Source organism: Lagopus muta, chromosome 10 (assembly GCF_023343835.1).
Source record: "Lagopus muta isolate bLagMut1 chromosome 10, bLagMut1 primary, whole genome shotgun sequence".
In the NCBI taxonomy this organism is placed as follows: domain Eukaryota; kingdom Metazoa; phylum Chordata; class Aves; order Galliformes; family Phasianidae; genus Lagopus; species Lagopus muta.
The window spans coordinates 8316772-8342966 of record NC_064442.1 but is presented as its reverse complement, the minus strand read 5'-3'; the positions used below and the strand labels follow the sequence as shown (position 1 = coordinate 8342966).

Sequence of the window (26195 nt, the reverse complement as noted above, 5' to 3'; positions counted from 1 at the left end):
GACTTACCAGAAAAATAAAAAAGAATTAATGTTATGTCCTAACAAGGCACTGTGGATTTGTTTAGCTGTTAATGCATATTCAGAGCATATGCAATAGCTGCAGAATACTTATCAAAAGCATAGCATCTGTAAGAGGCTGTCACTATTCCCTAATGTCAGGTTTCTTCACAAGTCACAATTTCTCTTGCAGTTCTTTTGCATTGTTTCCCTGTTATACTTTTTATGTATCTACTGCAACTTATGCATTCTTGGTGTTTTGTAGATATATGTTTAATGGGTAAATCAAGTATTTTTCTTCAGTTCAGGAAACATGTAGATGTGGTACTTGGGGTTCAGTGGGCAGTAATGGTGGTAGGTGGATGGTTGGACTTGATCTTAGAGGTCCTTTCCAACCTTAAGCTTGATTCCATGATTTCCCATGATTTTTTTTTTCCCACCATCCCCTTGGGTTGTTTTAAGTACACTATCCTATCCTTTATCCTAATGCTAAATTGCAAGCAAACTTCACTTCAATTCAGGCTGTTTTGGAGTCAACTCTATCTGATCCCCAACTGCTTCAAAAGCTGACTGATCTCCCCTATAATTAGGTCTCTTGCAGCACCTTCCTCCTACTTACATGGACAGATGGAGTCCCAGTTGTTTTCCTGTGGTCACTAATGCTACCAAGAGACCCATCTTAATGAAGGCACTTAGATTAATTTGGAATTTTTAATCATGAATTAACACTTGTCAGCTTCGAAGTGTACACTGTTGGGAAATTAATGTCACATCATGTGATACAGATATTTTAAGTCTGCAAAGAAAACTGATTGTTTTCTTTTCTTTTTTTTTTTCCCTCCATAGCAAAGGTTAACTGTCTGGACAGCTGTGAGTCAAGCCTTCAAGCCATGCTGCTTTATCTGATTGGTCTCAGACTTGATCTGGCACATGAAAGGAAATGTGAGGAAGTTTCAAGCAGGGATCATTTTGCAAGTCCAGAGCTGAGGGTGAGGTCAAGTTCACTCACATTTTTGGAGTCTCACATTTCAAACATAAAGGGCCGTGCATATAGCATGACAGTTGGTAGAGCAATGGTTTAAACTGCAGGAGATCCATGTTGCTGGAGTATTTTTGTGTTATTTACCAGAATCAGTGAAATACAGCACAGTAAAGAAACAGCAGTTACGTGTATTTTTTAAAGGTGACCCTTCTAGGGAGTAGGCATATGGTGACTTTATCTCCGTTTTGATGTTTAACTCACACAGGTGTTGCCAGCATCTCATGGAGCTGCAGGGTAATGTTAGCATTTAGTTAATGAGTAAGTTCTTATTATTCATGTGACATTAATTTAGCCCACGATGTTACTCCTTTCCTCCTGTGGTGCATTCAGAGCCATGGAGATTGCTGCAAGAATTTATGGGATGGAAAAGCAGATATTTAACAGTGTAATCTATGGGTTTTTTTAAGCTGTAAGGAGTCATGAAGTCATTACTGTTGGAAAAGACTACCAAGATTATCTAGTCTGACCATGAACCCATCACCACCATGCCCAGTAACCATGTCCCTCAGTCCTGCTGACTGCCCTCCTTCCAGACAAGCTCTGTTCCAGACTCAGCCTTAGATCATCACTTCAAAAAACAACAACAAAAAAAAGGCACTGAAATGCTTGCTTTCTTTCCTGAAAATGAAAATGCTAATTAAAAATTCCAGGAAATATAAGATTATAAATTGCAGAATATCTTAATACCTTGCATGCAAATTAGTCCACTATTCTAATCATGTAAATAAGCACTGTCAAGACATTATGTGAAGAACAGCAATAATGGGCACTTGTCTAATCCTTTTATGATCTTTTTCAGAGTGGTAACGACAGTGGTGCTAAATGTGATGGAGAAGTGATGTGTTGCTAGACAAAACTTGGAGTGACAGGCACTGATCTGTTAGAAATTGTCTACATTTTAATTTTTGAATGCAAAATTCTCTAGGGCTTTGCTTGGTATCGTGGAGTGGGGGCTCTCTCACTTCTCACTTCAGAATTTTATAATGAAATAGGCACAGTCTTGGGATGCTCTCGTCACTTGTATGCTTATCAAGGAGAGCTGTGCACAAGCTGGAACTGAACTAAACCCTCAATGCAAATCCCCACTGTGCCCTGAAAGAAGGATAATAAGAAAAGGAGCATGACTTGTCCTTGTATCTCCCTTTCCTTAACAAGAACAGTAAGGATTTGATGGGGAATAACAATACTTGCATCTTTAGTTATCCTATGGAAATCAATGCAAAGTGTGCTCCCACTAAGGGATGTAGCGGCTAAAGGGCTAAATGAACTGAGCAACTCCTGCACAATTTTGTCTTGTCCTTTAGAATTCTTTTCATTTTCTAACAGTCTCAAGGTATTCCTTGGTTTCTCTGTGCTGTTTTCACCATTTTATCGTGGCACCAGAGAACTAAACTTCATGCAGCACTTTATTTCCTACAAAGCTGATCACTCTCTGTCCAGCCTGTTACTGGCTTGATCAGATAGAAATGGATGAGATCAGAGAAGCTGGCAATATTGCTCCTATAACCCTTCCTGATGCTATATTGGGTACTTGAAAATACCAAAGGTCTTATTTAAAGAGCTGTTAAGTCATTATCTTCTTTCCAAGAGAAAAAGGGGTGGTTCCCTTGTAATATTCCCTTAAAAGTCTCAGTTTGAAATAACTTTTTGCTACTCTTTGTTTTTTTTTCTTATTTAACATCTACGATATGTTATATTTCACCAAAACAAATCCCCAGCTTTCAACTTTTTCTCATTATTTTATGGGTTTTTTTGTGAATAAAGTGAGGAGTGTCTGCCTTTAAGCAGACCTGATTTTCCTTTCCAAGGCAGCGTCTTTCATCATTAACTTTCAAATAGCAAATCAATCATGCTAAAGTGCTGCTCTTTTTATCCTAATTATTTTTCCATTTGCTGTATTTCATATTCTGCATATACATTAATATACTTTTGGCCTTCTCCTTTAAGAAAAAAAATATATAGTAATACTAATTTATGTCCCTTTCCTTTCAAGCTTCATTAAGGCTGTATTGGTGCTCACCTTTGTGAACGTTTGCCCTTGAAATTTTTAACTCTCATGATAAGCATGCAGTTTTGCTGCTATCGTTAGCCATAAATTAACTGCTTATGTTCAAATTCAGCTCCCTGTTCTCCTGGGGTACAATCAAGAATCCTTCTGCCACGCACCAGAGAAGAGAACCATATCTCAGTATTCTAATATGTGTGCCTCAGTGTGATGTTGTTGCTTATGGTCAAGAGTATTTTCTTGCTCTGTCTTGGCTAATGGAAAACTTCTGGATATTTCTGATAGCGTATTCCCCTTGTACAGTCTGTGGTAAAATATTCAGACATTCCATGACAGTGGTGTCACAATCCTGACTCACAACTGTAGTAAATTCTTGTGTGTGTTACTACCTTCTTAGTTCTTTGTAGCAGATCGTATGTTTAATCTATGAAATCAGACTCTTTTTTGTTGTCATAGCTGGGAATATGCATGAAAAGAATAGCTGTCCAGTAACAGAATCCATTTCAGTGATACCATACTTGTGACTTCATTGATTTGGAGATGTGATGACTGGCTGGCTCTAAGAAGAGTCTGGCAAGCTACAGGTTCTTATTTTGGCCCTTGGGTAAAGTGTCATGCCTGCTGTGTAAGCATGTGGTGGGCCCTATGAAAGACAATATTGTGTTTGTGTGTAAATCTGCATTTCTAGCTTATTCAGTCAACTGCTTGAGTTTGAAAAGCAAACAAAAAAAAAAAGGCAAAAAACAAAAGGAAAAAAATAGGAAAAAACATTTGCAGAGAATAGTCTCTGGCACACTGGTCAAGAAAATCCCAGTAGAGACATGGGTCAGCTGTAAGGAGAAAACATGAAGATGAGAACTAAAGTAAAATTTGACAAGTTGCCCCCTGTAAATCAAATTTATACTTTTGGAATTCTGCACAGGCTGTGGATTTGTACTTGGCACTGCATTCACACACACATGTTCATCTGCTGAATAACGTAGGTTGTTTAGGTGTCTTGGCAAACCTTATTTGTACAGTACGTACAGAAGCATTGCCTCACAGTAACTCACAGTAAAACTGTAACTTAGAATTTTTGTTTCTTTTCTCTCAAGATATGGATGCCTTGTGTTTTGGCATTTGTGGCAATGATGTATGCTTCTCTGAGGTTTTAGAAGATTAATGTGAACATCTTTTCACAGGACAAGAGGAGATATCTGTCTTGGTAGCAATTCCTTCAGAAGATGATCCAAAAGATGCTGAATAAGATTTAAAAATCCTAGTCCAAGGGAAGGGGGTACCACAAAATTAAGTAGTCCTAGAGGAATTTATTTCTGTTCCAAAAGGCACACAAGACTCTATTACATTGGAAAACAGCATATTAGTAAGCTCTTATAGGGTCAGTTGTATACTGTATAGGTTGGTAGAGTCTCTTCATAGGCATAGATTGCATCAAGAGACTGATGAAACCCAAATATTTTGATCCCTGATTTTAATTTTTTCTACTTACTGTATTAATTCCTTTGCTAAAGCTATTCAGTAATTTGCACAGAAGCATGCCTGTTCCTTTCTGTTCCTGTCTTGTATGTAGCATAAGAAATAAAGCTTTTTATAAGTTTTTTTTTTTTTTTAATAGAACATAATACTTTTTTTTTTTTAAATAAAAATAAACTCATCCTAGGGTTCTCATAATTTGACAGGCAGTGTTTCGGAAAACAAAGACTGATGGACACTTGTACTTAAAATTCTTTGTTGCAGTAGTGCAATTTGGTTTAGTCTCAGGTGGTTTGGAACATCTTGCAAAGCATTAGCCTTTTTTTTTTTCCCCACTGCTAGCTTACAAAGGAATAGATACTAGGTAATATGTAACTTAGTGCATGATTTTTTTGCTCGCTAAATCTTTTAAACCTGTGGGGCTGGTTTGGATAAATGTGGACTTTCAGGAGGTGTATCTGTATGCAAGACCAGACTGAACAGGGCTCTGAGCAGCTTGATCTGGCTGTAGATGTCCCCATTCAGTGTAGGGGAGCTGGACTAGATGGCCATTAATGGTCCCTTCTAACTCAAATAATGCTATGATTCTATTGCTCTTGTTTCATATTCAGTGATGTAGAATGAACACAACGAGTGGAGAGGTGTTACAGACAATGCTGAGCTGCCGCCTCTGAGCCAGTTGCAACTGATAGTATTCTGCCTATGGCCTTATGTAGGGCTGACTTCTACGTGGGGTGAAAATGAATCTCAAGGCTGATTGTTGGTGACAACATAAATGAACGTCGGGAAATTTAACTTATTATATTGTCTTTTAGGTCTTTGTGTCATCTCTACTGTCAGAATAACAAAAGACTATTTCTCAACACGCTTCAGGTTGGGTTTTTTTTCCTCTTTGTCTTGGCTTATTGTGAGTGTATCTTAAACCCGAGTGCCCTCTTCTGATCTTGAAGTAGGTGTCAGCTCTTAGCACACCTGTCCCTGTGGCTGCAGCTCAGCAGCCAATTGTTTGAAGTTAGACAAGCATCTGGGGACAGAGATGTTTTAATTTGTAATCAGCTTTAAAGCTTTAAAGCCTTCAGCACTTGCTCTGATCAGAAACAGGAGCTTAGGCAGAAATTTGTCTTCCCTACTTATAAAAAACATTTTTCTCCCCTGGCAGGAACCATAGGCTTGATCTGAGTCCACTGAAGTAAAGATAAACCCTTATCAGCTCTGGCCCAGCCCTTAACACAGTGAGTTCCTTGGCCAACAGCCACTTGGGCTGGAGGAAGCATAGTATTACAAGATTTTCAAGGGACAAATACTAATTAAGGATAATCTTGTAGAAAATATTACCTTTTTTTTGGACATATTTATCTTGGGATATACTGGTAAGAGATAATTCTAAAATTACCAACTTTGGTGGAGGCTTTCCAATGCTACTAAACAAGAGTCAATTTGTGTACATCATCTGGACATATGTATGTTATAGATATTAGATAGCTACTTACGAATAAAGTTTATTATTAATAAGCTGTCACCTCTGGGATGGGAACAAGCAATTGTCAAGCAGCACACAGCAGCAACTCTGCATCCAGTTAGCATTCTGGAATAGAATTCTTTTACTTATTTAAGGAAAATTGCATATGTTTGTTTTCTAAAATAATCTTAAAATCATATATATATATTAATACCATTTAAATTAAATAAAATGTTTGCCCCTAAGGCACTTAATATATCCCAAGTATGTTAAATGTTGCTAAATTTTATAATGTTAAATTAATTCATAACTGTATTTTGAAGTAAGCTTTAACAGCACTGGTTTTTCTACACCGTGGCTGTGTGCTTATGTTTAAAACAGTTAATATTCGGCAAACTGGGAGTCTTGAAACTTCAAATAAACAGTCTCTACTGACAAAACTAGTTGTTGATAATTTTAGATGGGAATTGCTGAGAGACTGAAGGGCAGATTAACACCGGAGGCCACTCCAGAAAGAGGTTTATCAACACATCAAGCAACAAAAGGGTTATTTATAGTACTTTCCTGGAATGCGTCTTTTTCAGCTCTCTACTGCCACCTTGAGTCTCTTGTTTTCAGCAGAAAACCCAAGTTGGGCGTAGCACATACAGAGACAAAGGGAAAACAGATGGCCAGTTCTGCTGACTGGAGCCCTCTCCATCCATCAGATGGAAGTCATCTTGTATAAGAGAAACAAAGTTTGTTGGTTCTTTTTTGTCTTTTAATTTGAGATTTATACCCATTATGACAAACTCTAGCGAGAGCTGAAGGCAGAATGCTGGGACATCTTGATGCTAACTGAAACTTGGTGTAAACAGCAGCAGAATTAAGGTTCATGGAAAGGAGCCTGGTGTGAATGGGTGAATGCGTTGTGCAGCCACCCCTGGCAGAGATTATAAGGGGAGCTAATGAGATTTTAGAGTACATTTGCGAGGGGACATAGAAATCTTACAAGCACTATTTCATCTCTTATGTATATGATTTGATACCATAAATTTTGTTCTATAATTGCCATCTACAAAGTTTGCACCTTCCTCTGGGAATAAGTAGCATGGGTCAGGTCTGTATATTGTGGTTCCTATTATCCACAGAATATGCTAAGGAAAATTAGTGTTTTTCAAAGTCTCATGGGAAAGATGTATAAAAAGTAGAATTTTGAGGCCTTCAACGTAGGCTATTCTCTAAAAACTTCTGCGTTATTTTTCTTCTTTTATAAGCTAAGAGATGTTTGAAGATTTTTTTTCTTGTTATTCTCCATCGTTTTCCTTCTAGTTCTGCCTTACTTGGTGATGGTATTTTCAGTCAGTGTTTACAACTTGATACTTTGTGAGTAATCACAGTCTTGGGCAGCAGGATTGTGAGATCACTGTTACTAACCCTAATCCAATCACAGAATCATTAAGGTTGAAAAACACCTCAAAGTCCACCGTTCACCCACCACCAATATTGCCCACTGACCTTCCTCAGTGCCATGTTTCTTGAACACCTCCAGGGACAGTGACTCCATCACTTCCCTATTTGCTACAGTGCATCAAATACTGGCCCCCCCTTCATTTCCAATAGATGCAGGAGTTTCTGCAGTGCATGCCAAGCTGGTGCAACCAGCTTCTATATGTCACAGACTGGTGTAGGGGATATACTGAGGTAAGACACAGAGGTGACTTTTTAAGGACCAATGAAAGTACATCTTTGAAATTTTTAGACCTCAAGATCAGTACTCTACAACATAATGGGCACAGAGGAAAAATATATGTTTTGTTCCTCTCAAATGGGTGGCTCAGAGTCACTGCTGCTTTACTGTTGTGTATTGAATGCAACGTTTGTGTTGTCTTCCCAGGAATTGCATGGTTCTTCCGATAATGGTTATGTACCAATTCTGGTGCTTCTCCAGAAGCATGGTCTAATTTATGGGATTCTTCTTCCTGCAATCTGATTGTCAGCAATGGTTTTCCAGAAATGTATACAGGTACCTGTTAGACCCACCCACCCAAAGCTCTTGGAATTTGTTGAGGTGAATATTTTTAATACTGTTCTTGGGAATAATCTTTGGACGGTGTCTGTTTTCATTTGAAGTCACAGCACTGCTGTAGTTGCTGCATTCAGTGCTCTTCTTAATGGATTTCCTGCAAGTGCTACATTAAATGATCATGGAATTCATGAAAAAGCAGAAGGAAATGACATAATGGTGCCCACAAATTCTGTGTGTAGACTTTTCCACAGACTTGCTTGTCTTTGAGCCTAGAAGTTGTTGGAAAAACCAACATATTTGATCTTACTCTCTTTCTTGATTCCTGTTTGTGTAATGGAAGCCCTGACCTTTTGCTCCTTTACTGAAGAAATAAAGGAAAAAAGAAAAAAAAAAATTAATTATGGAGAGTACTGTTGTTTTGGTAATAGGGATAGCTATTTGATTTAGATGCTTTGCATTCCTAAGTAACTATTAGTGGGAATTAACATGACCATGTTCTGTTATCTGCAGAGCTACAGTTTCATTTGAGATACAAGAGAAATGTCTGCGTAATAAAACCAGAGCTCTACTACAGAATTTGTAAGATGTGCAATAAGTAGTTGCCAATTAAATCCACCTAAGTACATTCAAACCAAAAAGGAAGACCTGTAAAAACAGAAGAAAGCTATGGGGAAATATGTCTGTGGCATTGCTCCTTCAGCAGCTTTACAGGATCATATGCTGTGAATTACCTGAGACAGGGCAAAGAATTCTGTGAGAAATGATTTAAAAAACAAACAAACAACAAAAAAAAAACACCTCACTTCACAGAAACTGAAGTAATAGCTGGAAAATCTATGATTTTTGGATGTGCTTACTGAGATCTAGAAAGGCTTCTTAGAAGATCTTGAATGTTTATATCTGAGGATTCAAAATCTGTGTCTCTTTCCTGGCCTGCAAACAGCTTTGCTTTTGAGATGACTCTTTGTGGTTTATTGTGGTGAGTTCATCAAATAACTTTCCCCTCTTCTGAGTTTAGTTTCCATCTGAGAGATAGTTTATCCCCTAGATGCTAACAAGACCAATTACATTGTTTAGAGCCTTCCAGCCTCATTTGGGTGATCCCTTCAGTAAATTCCCTCCTCTCTGTGATGACTCAATAAATTCTCCAGGCTGTGTTTTCATCACATTCCTTCAAAGTCTCATCACTGGTTGAGTACCTCTTGATGTATTATTGTATAAAAGTGTTGTGTTGGTGACAACATGCATCCTTGTTTGGCAGATGCTGATCTGTTTGTTCATGCTACACCACTGAGAGTGGTTTGCCTAAGGTGATTGCTCGTGCCTTGTGCAGTCATCATTCTGGTACCACAAACAGCCTACTCTTACCAGTCTGAGGGTGAAACGTGCTATTTGACTTTAAAGCAGGATGTTTTGCCCAGGCAGCAGGTGAAATTAATCTCCCGATCATTCCATTGCAACTGCTGGCTGGCTATCAATGCTCAAACAGGCCTGTGTAGCATTGGCTCATGTATTTTGGGAGTCCTGCAGTCTGAAAAAAACCATAACCTACAAATGCCATTTTAGCCATATATTTGTGGCACTCATTAACGAGGCGGAGGACGGAGCATGGTTGCAGACCTTGGATTTTATAGCTCTGCAGTCCTAGACTTCTTCCTCTTTTGAGCAGAGGCACTGACAGTCATCCTAAACTATAAAGCATATTCATGTTAATAAAATAGTAATAATAATACATAGCTAAGCAGCAACAAATAAGCTGGAGTGAGGTTACTGTGTTTTGCTTTCCCTTTCCTTTAATGGATGCCAACACTGGCCCACGAGTTTCAGCAGTTTTTCACCCTTTGAAAAATCCAGGCTCACTCTCCCCTTTCCTCCCCACCCCCATTATTCCCCTTGGGTATTGTCCTATTGATGTGACTTTAACCAATTGCATAAAGGTCAGTGTGCACTACTGCTCTTATGCACATAAAGCAATGAGAGTAAAGCAGAGTCACAATTCACTGTAGAATCTATCCCAAGTTTCCTCTTTTTTTTAATAAATTCAGTTTTAGTGAGTTCTGTTGTTTACATATTTTGGGGAGATACTGACTGGTGTCAGTTTGATGGTTTAGCTGATCAAATAACATCATATTATTTCCCTCTTAGTCTCATCTTTATCATTCTCATATGAATTAAAAATGGGAACTTTTAAAGCACTTTAACTCCAAAGACATGAGATTCTTAGGCCTACTGTGACTCCTGAATTTCCTACTTAGTAAATACATGAATGAGATATGGATTTGTATTTTCTGAATGAGAGCAGCACCTCTTTAGTTTTTATTTTGGGACGGAATATATTAAGCTTAAATTCTGAATGAAGTTGACACCAGCTTAATGTAGTAACGTGCAGAAAGTTTATTCAAAAATCTTTAATTTTTCCCTGTCCAACCTGAACATATTGTACTGCTGTGCCACATAAGCTATGTGACTGATTTTTGGGAGTTTAGACTCTTTGGTAAGTGATAACACAAAGTATGGAAACTTCTACTGCATTTTAAGAGGCAAAAAAGGTCACTCTTATGAAGTTGTTCACTTTATGCTTTTTCCTACGGCAATCTTTTGTAGCCTTTCTATGTTCAGAGGAACAGACTTGGTTCAGCTGTGAAGGTAAATGAGACTGATGTGTTTTGTGACAGTTGAGAATAAAGACAAATTAAACCTTTTTCCATTGTAAATGTCTGTTTAGTAATGCAAAAACTTGCTTTGGAGTAAGTGTCTACAGTGGCCTTTTTTTTTTTTTTTTTTAGTAGTCATAAAATTATGAGTGCTGTTGCTGAAACTGGTTTACTCTTTGTTCTCTGATAGACTGTATGAGCTGCCAGGTAATGTGCTTCAGAGTACAAAGCTTTGTGCCATTTTACTGTTTTAGTCAGAGTTAAGCAAATGATTTCATCTCATCATATTTTTAAGTATACTCATTCTAATAGGCTGAGTATTTTCCTAATTTCTCTGCTAATCACTAGAAACACTCTTGGCCTCAGTTCAGAAACTGTTGTGTCCTAAATTTCAAGCTGGGATTAGCACAGAGCTAAGAAATCCAGAGCAAGTCAGCTGTGAAATGAGAGCATTTTGCACACACTCAGGTGAGAAGAAGCAGGGCCAGTCCTTTGTACACCCAGTACTGCGTGTACTCATCCATGCTCGCGCTCACAAAGGTCAATATTTGAACTAGTTACTGCAACTTCCTCATCAGAGTTTAATTACGAGAAGTACGAATTTATGCAATGACAGAGAAGTCAGTTCATCATACAGTTAAGTTTGTCTTGTGATGTTTTAGAGAGATTTTTTGGTGAGCTGATTGAATAATTCTCTGCGCTGTCTTTGCAGTGTCTCTACTGTAAGTGGATTCGTGCACCTTCCCTGGAATGAAATAAGGTCTTCTGAAAATGTTCCATCTGGAAGGAAGCAGGAAAGGTGAGCTGTAGCTTCTATCATATCACAAATTTGTTCAGCACAAATCTGCAGATTTTATCTGTAAATCTGGGATTACTTTAGGATCCCTTCCCCCACCTCAGTTAAATGCCTGAAAAACATTGCTCATCTTTTATTTAACATTAAATAATCCTCGTTACTTATTTATGGGAATTGTGGCTATTATCAGCTTTGACAATGTTATCTATAGAACAAAATGTTTCAGAAATAAGCCTGTGTAATATAACCAAGCTGTTTTTTTTAAGCTCACTAATGTTTGATCATGTTTTAACTGGATCCTGCTGTGATGACAGCACCGAGAAAAATTTCTCTTAAGCCTCAGAGCATTCTGCTAAATAAAAAATGATTTCAAAACTAATGCATTTTCAAATACTATTAGGTGATTTCATAAAACCCTGAGTCCTAATTTCACTACAAATGTTAGTGCCTGGACATGATATAACGCTCTGTTTCCTGTTGTGCTATTCTTAGAGTGAGGGAACCAAGTTTCCCAGACTTCCCCAGAAATAGGCTTCTTCCCAAAAAGAAGAACTGACAACAAGGAATATTAATGTCCCAAAAAGCTAACTCCTACTCTGCAAGATAAATAGAAATAGTTCAACCATCTGCAGTAGTGTCAGTAGAGCTCGCAAACTTATATAATGTCTAGAGTAAAGAAGAGAAGATAAAGAAATAATAAGTCATCCTATAGGCAGTATAATTCTTTGTGACATGTACAGTATTTCGGAAATTACATGTAGACTAAACATAGTTTTGATACCTACAAGAGAAATTATACAATTTTAGCATGACTTCTCTGAGATGTAATGTCTGGTTTGATCCCTCACATCTTCATATTCCAGGATGACGGATTGGTGCTGTTAACTTTTTTTTTTCCTTCTAAGTTTGCACAGTGAGAGCTGACTGACAAACAGCAAATGTCATCTGCCTCCTCCTCACCCTGTAACCAGAAGGTTGGGGTTAAAAGTGGGAGGGAAGAAGCAGAGATGAATAACTGAGAGCACTAGAAATTTGGCAGCATCTGAAGTCTGTATGTACAATAAAGCGCTGAATGACACATTAAGGCGGTGCACCTTAATTGTAACTGAAACATGGTAAATTATAAGATAAAAGTATTTTAGAAATTAAATCTACCCCATATTGATATGTTGCATTATCCTGGAGTGACCCAGGGCAGCCAAATGTTCTTGCAGTCTGTCCTTGGCTCCTTTTGCATTATACAAGTTCCTAAGCCAAATTTGCTAAGTTAACATCTGAGCTGTAAATAAAGATCCTCGAAGCCTACTGTGCTTTCCTTGTTCTAAGAGTCCCTTCACAGTATGGCCGCAATTCAACTAAGTATTTAATATGTGCTTAAATCCCACTTAAATCAATGGGATTTAAACATTTGCTTAAATGCTTTGCTGAATCTGGCCTATTAAACTGTCTATGTTAGGGATCAAAATGTAATTTATACTGCTATGATTTCTTTTCTAGTGTTATATACGAGATCCCAAACTACATTTCACTGTAGCCTTGCTTCAACCAGACTGGAACTGTTTAGAGAGAATGTGTTTTAATTATTTTGGGCATCAACTGCTGTAAACTCCTGATAAAAGAGGTCAAACTCTGTAGAGAAGACTGCTTTTCATGCGGTATCATGTTGAAGATTAGTTATGTGCAGTTTTCCTTCTTCAGTAATGTTTGTAGCTCCTGGTAAATGTGGGAACACAGAGTTTTTACAGAATGTAGATACATGAAAGTATTTGAGGAGGAGGAGAGTTACAAGCTTTTTCTTATTTGGCTGATTTGTTGGCAATCTTGCTTTTTCACAAATTCAGCTAGCAGCAGCCAGGAAGGCAGTAATCTGTAGCAGATAGGGTGGCAAGAAAGGAAGTCACTAAAAAGGTCATCAAGAATTGCCAAGTCGTTTCATGCCTGGGGAAAATAGGTCAAAAATATTTCAGCTGTATATATGACTATATATATATATTTTTTTAAATATAATTTAGTGATGTGTTCTTCCATGCCCAAAGAGACTGCATTGGTCTTATCACTTTTTTTTGGAGAGGAGTGAGGATGGATGGTGGGAAAGTGAGGACTCTTCTTGACTTTTCCTATCGTACAAGCTCTCTTCTTGTTGTGGAAATCAGCCAAAAGACAGCTCATATGCCAAGAAAGCCCAGTCTAAGAGATGAGTGGAAAATAGCAGATGCTTAAATTTCTCTTGGATTTTCTCAAAGCTGTTAATACTGGTTTGTGCTTAATTAGCCAAAGAAGGGATGGACTGTGCTTCACTATTTCATATACAGATACTTCTTTGATCTTATGAGTTAGCTGCCTCTGGGACGTTATTGTCTATATATGGGAAGAGCTGAATGTTGATTTCTTACTTAAACACCACTAATAGGAGATAATTGCTGTAAAACACTCCTCACACCCACAATGCAGCCTCCCTGCCAGAATTTCCTTAAGATAAGGATTTTTAAGACAGCTTTGTCTGAAGTTTTTTTAGGAGTCTGGAAAGAAATGATTGTCCATGGTTACTAGGTTTAGTGAAACCAGAGAGTCTCTTTTGACTGCCACTTAACTCTCCTTTAAGCAACTGGGCTTTTTTTTTCCCCCTAAGATTTCTCAGTAATTTGTCTTTAACCTCAGGGGTAGAGGTGGACAAATAAATGTGTCTTCCTTGGGCATGAAATTACCTTTCTGTAAGGGATGTTTCCAATGGGCATCTGTGATGCTCTTCAGCTTCTCTGTGCCTCCTGAAAGGTATGAATAAGTCAGCTATCAGTGGAGGCTGTTTAAATGTGCAGAATCATTGGGCCATATGGAAGGTCATTAGAAGTAAAGAGAACCAGAAGAATGGAAAAAGCAAACCAGTTCTGGAGAGCAGAAGATGGGAATATTAAAGCCATCAATATCAAATACTGTAAGGCCATATTAAGTATACTTGTTCTTAGTGTCACTTGTTTTGTTGCCTAATTAGCTCACAACACTTGATTAGTCTATCCTTAATATCTGACATGGCCTTTTCGGATAGCAGGCACAAATCATCTGAACACATACAATTTCTTTGTACCTTTAATTTGTTCCCATAATTCATTGTGATACATTTATATTAATCTGTATCTCATGTTTATAGGAAAACAAAGCACATTCAGGAGAGATTGTGATTTAAAATGAATAGATATAAGGTCAGTATTTATATTAAAATACTAAAGGTAATTTAATACTAGCTTTTTTCAGCTGATGATGCATAAATTTTAGTTCTGCTTCAGCACATACCCCAATTTCTTGAATGTTTTACATCTCTGAGAGTTATGTATTAATTGATATCAATTTTGAAGTGTTTCGTACCAGGTTTTTTGTTGTGTTGTTATGGGTTTTTTTAATCATCTGCAGCATGACTGAGCCAGTACAATATTCCTGTAAAAGAAAGAAAAGAGTAACTTCTTGAGCAGGGAAAGTAATAATCTTTTTGTAATTCATCTGATGACACAAGTTCTTGAACTTCATGCATACACTGAAGAATCTTCCGTTTGCAACTTCCTTTGGTCCTAAGCTTGGATAAAACTTATCAATGCTATTTCAGTGTGCTTTGTTTATACCTCAAAGACTATGATTTATGGTTTATGAATGAAAGTGTTCCATGTTTTCATGTCGTTTTTGAAGATTTCAAGTTTCCCCAAACATTGTATATTAACAATTACTTTCTCTCAGTTGTGAAGTGTGGCTTTAAGGAGCTGCTCCCTCTCATTCACACAGATTCTTTATCACATTGAATTAAGTTAGAAGGGAAAATGGAGAAATAAATTAATTTTCAATTGTTCTTTTTTCAAATTACCATAATTTCACTTAATTTCAAATTAAATATTAATGCAGTATTTTCTTTTAGTGAGAAATTACTTTAATGGAACAGCTTCCCATGGTAACAGAAACAAAATGATTAACTGTGCTTTCTGCTTTAGTAATGAGATAGTTCTAAAACAGTTTCTCCTGGTTCAGCATTTATCTCTCCTTTCATACAGATCCAGCACCTTCCCTTCTACCTGGCTTATGATGGGCCTTGTTTTGGGATATACAGTTCTCACTCTTTTTACAAGTTTTAAAATGCAGCTGGGCTATAGGAAGGGCCCCTTCAAACTCCCTGGTAGGTAATGGGGTAAATGCATGCACATGTCTAATTTCAGTGATGCAATGACTGAAAGTGTATTCAGAAAACAAGTAACACATGTCCAAATGCAAATTCTCATGAAAAGCTTCAAAATTAGATAATTTAAATGTATTCTTGTGGTTGTTTTTCAGTTAGAAAATTAAACTACAGAAATGTCCCCCTAGCTAAATGAGGCTTCCGCAATGTTGAAATTAATCAATCAGCTCTTCAATAAGAGCCAAGCCTCAGATCCGCAAGCATGAAACGACAGCTAGTAATGACTGTATAAATTGATTTCAGAAGGTTAAATGTGCACATTCAGGGTTCACAGAACAAAGTCTTATGGTCATATCCAAGCGGATATCTGTGTGACTCACATTACTTTGCATACCCTATAATCATGAAAATTAAGGCCCTGGGTTTAGATGAAGCCATGAAGTTTGATTTCTGTTGAAAAGTTGTGTGTGTTTGGTGGTGTTTGTTTTTCTGATGAACTATGGAGGTCTGATGCTTGCTGCTCAGGCAGAAAGAGGAGGATAAAACCCAAAGGTACTAAGTATTTGTGTGAGGGTAGGGATTATGGTTGATCACATTTAAAGGACAACATTAGTGTGTTACTCGTTAGACCTGGATGGAAATCAAGGCCAGTAATAGTAACTGGCTCCTGATGAGGATATTGCTGGGGTTGACATCTGCACTTTGACTAAGTTTACATGAATCAGACTGAAAATGGGTACATTATAAGGACAGGTGAACCTGTAAGTAATCATGCCTGCAGTCCAACAGTCTTTGCTTTAATGGTTATTACAAAACTTCCTCCAATAGAGATATGAAATAGCTTTAAATAAGTACAAGAACTTTCAAAGTTGGTAAATGCTAGGTTTCAGCCAAGGGCAGGATAGAAATGTATTTGGGAGACTCTTGTGTAACCTTTCATTGTGGGACTTTATAAACTAAGGCAGCAATTAGTGATGGGCTGTAACTAGATCCTGGACTGTGATGACATTTAATATCTGTTTCAGAAGATGTTCCCAGGCTAAAATCAATGTTATGTCCTTCAGACCTCAAAAACATAGAGTTATGTAAGTACATGCAGATCTTCCTGTGTTAAAGTTGTTGCACTGCCTGTGCTAAAACAGTCTGAGGTAGGATGAGGTGTAATGTGGATTGCAGCTGTTCACATTAAGACTGATTGAGTAAACATCCTCGGCTTAGGTTTCTGTTTTGTTGTTCTGTTGTCTTGATTTATTTCTGTTTTGGCTTAGGTTGTGTTGATCTTCCTCATCAGGGCAAGGTTTCCAGGGTAAGGTGACTGGTTAGGCTTTTCACACCCAAACTTATGTCTGTATTTGTCCTTGTGTGCTTGGCTGAACTTGTAAGTCTCACAGCTAGTATCGAGTTAGGGTGTGCAAGGGCCAATTAATAGAAAATACAAAGAAATAGCTCATCTATACTGAGCACGGGTGATAAACAAGAACAGCTAAATGACAGCCAAATACAAGAAAGAAGACAGGTTTGGCAATCAGTGCAATCAACAGAACAAGCTTATTTGCAGAGGAAAGAAGTGTAATGGTTTCAGATCTTCTAAAAAAAGCATTTCCTTTAAAAAAGTAGAAAGAAAAGCAATGTGATGCTGATGATTTGAAACATGTTTATGCAGTATATAATAACCTAAAACTGAATGTGAGGCGAAAGCAAAACAAAGTACCTCAAGAAGAGTTGTTTCACTTAAATTTTTCCTCCTTCCTCACAGGGTTTTGAAAAATCTCGGTGAGATCTGTGTGTTCAAAGCCTGAGCCTCCAGCCCTCGGACTGGGACTGCAATGCTGCAGTCTCTGCAGCCATCTTGTGGGGATTCTGGGCATGTTCACTGTTCAGTGACTTGCTGCTAACAGCCAGCTTGCAAGTTCTATTTCCTCACCTCGGCAAATTGTGGCTGAGTCAGAATGAACAGAGTCTTGTGGCGTGCCATTTCTCCCCCTAATCACCCCAGGGATGCACTGCTCTGGAGCTGCGTGCAATTTCCAGGCCTCAGCCCTGCACAGGACCCCATGAGCTGCCATGGGCTGACCAGGAAGAGTTTGGTGCTGTGGAGCTGAAAGCCTGTGGCATGATGAATCCTCAGCTTCATAGAAAGCTCCATACACTGTTTTGTTGCAGAGCTGTTGTCAGAGTCACTGCAGGCTTCCTTAAGGAGCTTTGGAAGGACAACTACTTAACAGCTTTAATAGCATTACAGACAGGCTGAAAGGCAGTCCATTTTATGCTTCCATCAACTAGATGCCTTCTGTTTTCCCGTTCTCTCTGATTATACCCTTACTCTTCCTATCCTGCCAACTCAACCAGCTAAATTCAACTTGGGGATGGTATTTCCTTTCTTTCCATAACTGCTTTACTCTCCTCCCCTCCGTTCTTTCTTGGCACTTTGTTCTGCAAACCAGCAAAACAAAGGATGCTCACTTAGTAGAAATAGCGTTCATTTCCCTGAGGGTTTTGTGTATTCAGCTCATAGAAAGGCAGAGACCAAAGAAGTTTACTTTGGAAACAGATTGGTATTGATCAACACTATCAAGGGCATGTAGGTGCAGATTATTCAATTGATGAATTCTTCTCTAAGAAATATCATACAAGGAATATCATTTTTCTTCAAATTCCTTAAGAGAACCTCCTCAACATCTCTAGCAAGCTGACCTACTGCTATTCTCCTTCTTGCCTCTTCTCCTGAGTAGCAGTGATAGGGTGAGAGGTAATGGCCTCAAGTTGCACGAGGGGAGGATCAGGTTGGATATTAGAAAGAATTCATTCACAGAAAGAGTGATGCTGCATTGGCACAGGCTGCCCAGGGAGGTAGTGGGGTCACTGTTCCTGGAGGTGTTTAAGAACTCTGAGAATGTGACGCTGAGGAAATGTTAGTGGTAGGTGGAAGGTTGATCTTAGATGTCTTTTCTAACTATAATGATTCTATGATTTTTGCTGGTGGTGTTCCGATTTCCATCCTCAGTTTCATCTCTTTATTTCCTTCAATGATAGGGAGAGTGGAAATGGTTTCCTGGTGGTGGCTCATGCCTTTATTCTAAATATACCCCTTATTCATCACTGGGAGATTCATGCACTGGAAATCAAGATTCTGTGCACAGTCTTGGGAGGCTATGGCAAAAGACTGCCATAAGAATATCCTGACCAGAAAATCATGGAGAGGTGGGTAATTGGAGAGGCTCCATCCTTTGCTTCCTTCTTGGGTTCACCCTGACTTTGGTCCACCACTGAGGGTAGCACTGTTGGCTATGATTCAGAAAGTACAAAGAAAAGAATTAAAATGAAAGAAACTGTCTTGCTATTTGAACAGGAAATTGCTGTTTATTGTTGCATTCATTTAAATGCTCAGTGACAATTACTCCCTACAGATGATCTTGCAGTGAAAAGGATTAAAACAGCCAAACCATCTACCTTTGGGGAAAAAAGCAACATAAATTGATTTAAGCAGTTGTCAAACAGATCTGAGATGTGGGATAGGATTTAAGAGCTGAATCAAAGCTTAATTACCAAGAATCTAATAATTATTGACATGGTTATTTGGGTTTTGACAGATGTTTATTACTGAAATAAAATCTTCAGGCACCTCCATGATTCCCTGTAACTTCTGCTCCTAGGAACCTCTCAATAATTTGTCTTAATTGATAATTCATCTTCATATTTGCTGAAACATTGATGGCTCATAAGCTACCAGTGAATCTCACAGCTAACTGGGATTTTAGATATTCTGATATCCGGACTTTCTGGCATCTTTAGAGATGACAACATGCTGTTTATCATAATGGTCTCACAAAGGAGTTGTTTTTAGATTGGTTTGGATATGTTGTTCTGAGTTGTAACATCCTGAAAACTAATAATCATAGGATAATAGGATTGTCTGAGTTGGAAGGGACCCTTAAAGGCCATCTGGTCCCACTGCCCTGCACTGAAGAACAGGGACTCCTACAGCTGATCAGGTGCTCAGAGCCCCATCCAGCCTGACCTGCAGTGTCTGCAGGGATGGGGCACCCAGCACCTCTCTGGACAACCTGTGCCAGTGCCTCGCCACCCTTATTGTAAGAAACTTCTTCCTTATTTCCAGAACCGAGCTCCAGCATCAGGTCTTACATGATGCGTGTCACACTTGTTCTTCCCGTTGCTGCTTGTAGCTGATTAATTGCTACATTTCCCAATTTTATAACATCTTACCTTGTAGATGCTTCCCCTAATCAGGAGACAAATACTTCAGGAATTGTTTTGATGCCATTTCTTTCCTTTCCTGAAATTCTTGCTGGGTTCTGTGCACTGGCCAGGGTGAGAACGCATTGCTAGTAATAGATGTGTAAGAGTCTTCTAAAATGCAGTTTTGTCGTCCAGTGGCATCAGCCATACCCTTTCAGGTATTCTTGACTCCTGACTGATCTACAACAAATCATATTAATGCTAAACGTTCCAGGAAATGATCTCTTGTCATCTCAAATGATAGAATCTTGATTTGCTACATTCAGCTCAGATTCCAATTGTTTTGTCTCTGTGAATGTCTATGGAATATTCTATTGGCTCTTTTTCCTTAGAGAGGTGTAGATTCCTAATCTCATTGATCTGGTTTCTACATATTAGGTCATGTTACAAATTCCAAATCAGATTAAAACAAAATCGGATTAGCTTCTTGTTCTTAAACAGAGCAGCTTAAATGTCTGGACCTTGTAGTTGGAAACATATATTTTGCATTATTTATCTATTCCAATGTCCACTTGATATTTGATCTATCATTTCCTTTCAATAAGTTTTTCCACAGTATGTAAACAGTGAATTAAAATAGCAGCCAAGAAAGGAGTTTTCAGAAAGGTGCTCTGCCAGTTGAAATGACATTCTTATTCTCCCATTTTATAAATGTTTCATTTACCTTCCTCAGAATCTTCTGTGAACGTGGCATATAATGTGGTCTGGATTCCTGGCTGATTTTGTGTTCTGGCATTTACAGTATGTTCATTGTATTATTCATCATTGCAAGAAGAATTGTTTTCTATGACAGTCAGACAACAGAGTCACATTACGTATTTCTAGGAAATGTGAAAAACACATTACTCATCTGAACCAGATACTTCTTTTTGTTCCAAAAACATTTATTATGAGAACTTTACCTTTCCACAGATGATGTTTTTTAGATAAATGTATGAATTTTCTTCAGGTAGGAGCGTGTGAAGACTTTGAAGGAAGCTGCACTGTGTTCCCACCTTTTCAGCTACTCCAGGACAGGGGTATAATAGGAAGTGGAGTTCTCATTCTATAGAAATGGTGTTGATATTCTCAAGTTCTTTACAATGGGTCTCCTTGGTCCCACTACAGCATTTTCAAAGCCTTTAGAGAGCGCTGAAAAAAACCTACTGAAAGCCTTCAACATACTTTGAATCACAGCCTAAGTATTCAATCACTTAGCTTTCCCACTGATATGTGTTAATAATCTCTCTAGACATCTACAGATACTCAGTAGTTAGCAGAGCATGGAATATTTATGCTGAGGAAGAATATAAAGTAAATACAAGGTACTCAAATAATAAAAGCATCCTGAATGTTACAAACTTCAGGTGTTTTTTTTTTTTCCCCTAATTAATTATTCACCATTTCTTTTTTGAATTTGAGGGATAACCTTTAAGTTTTAAATATTGATCTGGATTTCTTGTAGGGGTTTAATTGTTTATTGACTTCCACATTAACTTCATGTGAATTTAGTATTCCTGGTGTTCTCTTAGATTCCCATCATTGCATCCCAGTGTGCAGTTAAAGTAGATGTAGTTGTTTATCAGCTAGAAACATCATAAGTGCAATGCAAGTAAGTTACAGGAAAAGCAGAAGGAATAGCATCAGTAAAGTCTATGTGAGCCAAGGCCATTGCTATAGGATGGACATCTAGACCCGAATTACACCGATTTAGTTCAATAGCCGTGATTGTCAGTGTCTGATAATAACAAGGAACGAAGCTGACCACACGGTGAAGCCTTCTGCTCTCTCTGCAAGAAGCGTGCAGCTCTGACTGCCGGATTCCTTCGGACAAGAGGGAGATACCAAGTCCTCTAAGTTCCCCCCTGAAACTCCGTTCTTTACGTGGGGTTTTGTCCCTGTCTGTGTAGCGAGAAGTGAGTCCACAGGCTGTTTTTTCAGCTCTGGAGACTACATTTAAATGTGAAGTTACCAGTGCACTTAATTCAGAGCAACAAATTCCAGCATGATGGTTGTGCTTAGCCTACTGGTGCATACAGATGTAGGGGTCCTGGGTCTATTTTTCATAGCCAGGCACATCAACTTCAGATACATACCATTACATTTACAAATCGTAGCAGCACACCATCCTCACCCTGTTTCTTCACTGGGTTTCTGCCTGTACAAAGCTCATTATATACTTTGCTTTCTTTCAGACTCATTTTGTATAGCATTTGACTTGGACCACATTGAAGGGAAAGACTCAGGAGCAGCAGCAGATGCAGGAACATTAATAAATTGCTAATCTGTCCTCATTAACAAAGAAGTCCTTCCAGAGTGGATATTAAGACAAAGAGCTTTTGGCATTTGTGCAGACTTAAGTGAACATCTGTTTTTCTGATGTCGGAAGATTCATTGTGCGATAATGGAAGCAAAGCCTCAAAGGAAAATCCTTTTGCTGATAAAAGTAAGACTTTTTTTTTTGTTAATTACTTTTAAAGAACTAACTCTGGCTCATGTTCTTTTACGTTTTTTCTTTTTTTTTTAAGATTACTTTTGTTGTTTATATTGTCTCACTCTCTCTCATGCTTTAAATTAGAATGCAAATTTCAAGGTCTAAATGTACGTACAAACTGCACACACTGAGCTAAATAACTCCCTAACCTGGAGTTGGTTCAGCTTAGTTCTTTAGGTATTTAAACCAGTTACCAAAACTTAATCTTAGTTACAGCTGATTTAGGAGTATATAAAGAAATTGCACTTATGTAATTGAAACTGAAAAAAAAAGTTTCAATTCCTTTTATACAATTTCTGTGTTTTCTTCTTGTATATATTCTTGAATTATAAAGAGAACTGGGTATCTTAAGACTTTAAGAACATAGGCTTTTTAAAAAATATGTGAAAATGAATTTTTGTGAGTACAGGAGGACTTCATGATCACACCATCATAAGGAAAAGGGGAAGGAGAGCAAAGCATGAAGCTGATCACTGTACTTCTGCTGTGCAACATCAATGAAAAACTAAATAATAATAGATTGTGACCCACAGTCCTTTCACCAAGGCTTAAATTGCTTTGCACAAGCTGAGCCTTGGAGTCTGCCTATGTGCATCTGTAGAGCATGTATCGCATAGTATGTAATTTAGCTAAGCCTATACTGTCTATGAAGGGGCTTTCTCAAAACATTTCACCTACTGAACATATAAAAATACCATGGGAGCAGTGAACGCAATAGATAAACTTAAGAAAAATGGCATTTTTAATGTGTGCTGGCAGGGAGGAAAAATCACAACCACTGAGAGAGTCTTTACACTCACTCCACCTCCATAATAAGCACATCAATATTTAATTTAGTAGCAGTGTAAGGCACAGGTTTGTGCATCGTGAGGTCCTTGGGGGAAAAGATTATTTGGGATTATTTGAAACAGAGATTCCAACTATATTATAACTTTTTTTGCATTGTTTTTATTTTTCTTTTGCAGTGAAGATTCCCCCGTATCCAAACATGCCAAAATCCCAATACTTTTATCCTGTAAGAAATGAATTAAGAAAACATCTCCCCTTGAAAATGTGACAGTTTTCTGTGCTCCCGTCTAGAAAGGAGGTTACAAACATTTAATGCAAAGGCTGTGGGCCTGATTTATCATCTGCTGAAGTCAAGGGCAAATATGTGATTTTGTTCATTATAGTACCTTTCGTCTGTTCAGCTCAATCACATCAGAACATTCAAAAGCTCTGTAGCTGTGTCTTTTCCTTTTGAGAATAAAAAGCTATTATGAGAAAAGTTGTTATGTTGAAAAACTGGTACTAATGGAATTAAATGTCCAGGTTAACCTTAGTAGAAATGTTTTCATTGAGATAACTCAATTTAATATGACATAATAGAATTTTGTAGTATATGTTAAAACCCAAATGAAGATGTGTAAAAGTAAAGAATGAAAGTCCCTTAGAGAAACCTGCTTAAAGCTGATTGTTTGAAATTGCAATAACCTTATAACCCCTTGTTCCTGTGATGAGATAATGATACAATTCTGAAGCAGGTGACTTAGTGATGTATGCTGCACTCAGATCCTTCCTACCTGGTGAGATTTATTGAAAGCTGACTGCTGAACTCTGTTCTATGCCTCATGCTATCTATCTGTCTTGGAGATGTTGAATGTTATAATTACATTTTGCTTCATTTCCTGTATAATGTATGTGAAAACTCTTCCATGGTAGGAAAGTACAAAGTCCAGATAACAAGACCATGACAATGTATATGATTTGATGGTTGTTGAGATTGCAGCTAGAACTGCCCATGACTCAACTACTTCCAAGGTCAACCAACATAAGTGAGCTCAAGCAGCACGGCACTTTGGAGGCTGTGTAAAACAAAAATGCTTTGCTATGTTTAATCAACATCAATCTTAACGCCATTATACCTATAAACTGAGGTGTGTCTAAGGGTCGAGAAAGGAGAAATGGTGATCTGGTTGGGTTACGATGACATTTAGCCTGTAGCATGCTGCCTTTGTGTAAAGATACTAAGAATGGTTTTGTGCCAGGGCATAATGTTCTGAAGTCTCCAAAGCTTTGGTATTTTGTTTTATTATGCTTTCCAAGTTTCCTTTTTGGCAGCGATACTAGGTGTATGTATACGTCGGTTTTTTTAAGTAATATATTTCTTAATGCCACATGTGATTTATTTTTTTTTTTCCTTAGAAAACTTTTCTAAATAAATCATTATGCTACCAGTTCCTCTCATCACCAGCCAGGTCTAAATTACATCTAGAGATAATAAGCTAGATTTGTTTCCCAGGCAAAGGATGTTTTATGTCTTCATTATGTACCGTTGAGATGGTTTGTGGACTTGGCATAGGTAGAGTTTCTAAATCCAGGCTTAATGTCACAAAGTCTGTATATTCTGGCTGCCTTTCCTTGTATTTTCACCATATGCTTCATTTGCTGAGAAACAGAAATGGGCCACAAGGCCATTACAAATGAGCATGTTGGCCACTGAAAGCTGTGAGTGATTTGCATATTTTGCTTATTCTTCCTTTGACATAAATCCACCATAATGTGGAGAGGGATGAGCGCTCCCAGCTCTGTTCATCCTACTGGTTCGTTCTCATCACCTCTCCTGCAACTCACAGTAAGAACTGTGCTGCTGAATGGTGGCTGAATCAAAGAACTGATCTGCTGAAAGCTACTCTGAGAGGTGGGGGCTGAGACGGGATTCTCAGAAGAACTATGAAGAGGTGCTGAATTGGGATTTTTCCTTGGGCAGATGATTATCATTTGCTAGTACATACAGAATATCTAAAATGACCTTCTAGGTGATTTGGCAATAGAATTAATAATATTCCTTATGCAATAAGTTTAAATTACCTGGATTTCATCTTTTTTTTTTTTTTTTTTTTGTGAGCTCTGATCTCTGAGGGGCCAGGAGAAGGTGCTCCAAAGCCCTTGTGCTTGCTGAAAAACTGCTCTGTTTCAGGTCTCCCTAGTTGAAGAAGGGAAGAGCTTCATCCCATTGCAAAGGAATGCAAAATTGAACGTTAGAAATGGTGCAAAACCGTATTCTAATGTTTAGAGGACAATGAAAACCAGATTGAACTGAAAAAAAAATTTCTGCATGCCAAACATTGACAGTTCTTCATGTCTTCATCTCGGGCAAAATGAGATAATCTAATGGAAAAATATGTTTCCCAAAGACTTTTAGAAGCAATTGGGCAAATGCAAGGTTTTCATCTCAATAAAACAAAACAACAACAAAAAAACCAAACCAACAACCTGACTATTCAGTTACTTTTTGAACTACTTTTTCACTCTCTCCTGAAATGTGATTTCTTTTAATTATTATTATTATTTTAAATGTTCTAAAATTGTCTTCTGTATTTTCAGTGACTCCCAAGGTCTGGCTTATAATGACTCACGTAAGCCTGGAAAATAATTTAGTTACAGTGCTTTCAGAAAGGTCTCTGGTGAAATGAATATGTCTGTAGGATGCACGTCATACTCCTGGTTAGACAAAGCTGCACAAAGTACAGATTCCCTCATCGAAGGAATTGCTGCATTCTACTGCACCTGAAAAGTAAGTTTTCTTAGTTCCTAGTGACTGACTTTTTTGCTACTTGAAAGTAGAAAGCTGTAAGTTAGAGGTGCAGTGCCAGGCAGAGGGGGGCTGTGCTGCAGACAACGTGCATCTCTTGCATTGGCTGTAAAAGCTGATGGGTTGTGCTTTACCCTACCATGGGTCCTGAGTGTGGCTGATCCCTCTGTCCTTAGCCATTCTTAGGCTGTAAAATACACGTGTAAGCATTTGCCTGATTTTGTTCTTGACAGTTTCTTGAATTTGATTTACGCTGCTGTGGTTTGTACTGTCACCAAAATGTATATTTTAGAAGTCATGCCTG

General features: G+C 38.0%; 1 protein-coding gene across 7 annotated transcripts in view; it reads left to right on the top strand.

The window, feature by feature from the left end:
• The window catches only part of TMC3 (transmembrane channel like 3), a 305047-nt gene that overhangs the window by 257169 nt on the left and 21683 nt on the right, over positions 1-26195 (top strand). For 2 of the 7 annotated variants that reach the window (XM_048955803.1, XM_048955797.1), the window contains 6 exons: positions 844-986; positions 11351-11437; positions 15466-15587; positions 16613-18788; positions 22019-22269; positions 23283-25873. The gene's annotated coding sequence lies outside the window, so the exon portion shown is untranslated. Of the gene's footprint in view, positions 1-843; positions 987-7827; positions 8027-11044; positions 11107-11350; positions 11438-15465; positions 15588-16612; positions 18789-22018; positions 22270-23282; positions 25874-26195 lie in introns of those variants that run through there. The other 5 variants (XM_048955795.1, XM_048955800.1, XM_048955796.1 and 2 more) reach the window with 4 other exon arrangements.